This window comes from Leucopleurus acutus (assembly GCF_964270905.1).
Source record: "Leucopleurus acutus genome assembly, chromosome: 19".
Taxonomy (NCBI): domain Eukaryota; kingdom Metazoa; phylum Chordata; class Mammalia; order Artiodactyla; family Delphinidae; genus Leucopleurus; species Leucopleurus acutus.
Window position 1 is genome coordinate 56,116,661 of NC_139161.1, and position 608 is coordinate 56,117,268.

Below are 608 nucleotides of genomic sequence, written 5' to 3' on the forward strand. Positions count from 1 at the left end.
CGCCCCCTCCTCCCGCTCCTGGGCGCAGCCGGCGGTCTCGCTCCGCGTGCCCCATGCGCCGCCCCTCCGCCCGCGTGGTGCCCCAGCCAGTCAGCGCGCCGCCAGCCGGGCCGCCCGCCTACGCGAGGCCGCGCGTCCAATAGGGAGGAGCCTCGCCGCTCCGGACGTGTCAATTGGCGGTGGCCATAGAGAGGAGGAATGCTAGAGCGCCCTGAACGGCCCCGCCCCTGGTCTCTTTCCGGCTTCCCCGCGTCAATTCTTTCCGGAAATCTTCCCTCGCCTGGGCGGGACTTCTGGGAGCGCAGGACCGGAAAAGGCAATGCCAGCCAGAGACCAGGTTCTCGGAGTGGAGTTGGCTGAGGGGTGATCGACCCGTCCCTACCGACTCCAAGGTGTCCCCTTAGACAAGTTACCCCTTTGTGGTTGTTTTTAGGATTAAATGTGAGGAGGTAGACTAGAGCTTTACCACAGAAGTTTTGCTAATTTTATTTCCATTGTAAATACACGTTTCAGATGTTTCTACTGGCTTGTGGAAAGAAAAGCAAGAATAGGGGTTAAGAGAACAAGCTCTGGAACAAGCGAGTCCTGGGTCTCTTATTAGTTGAGTG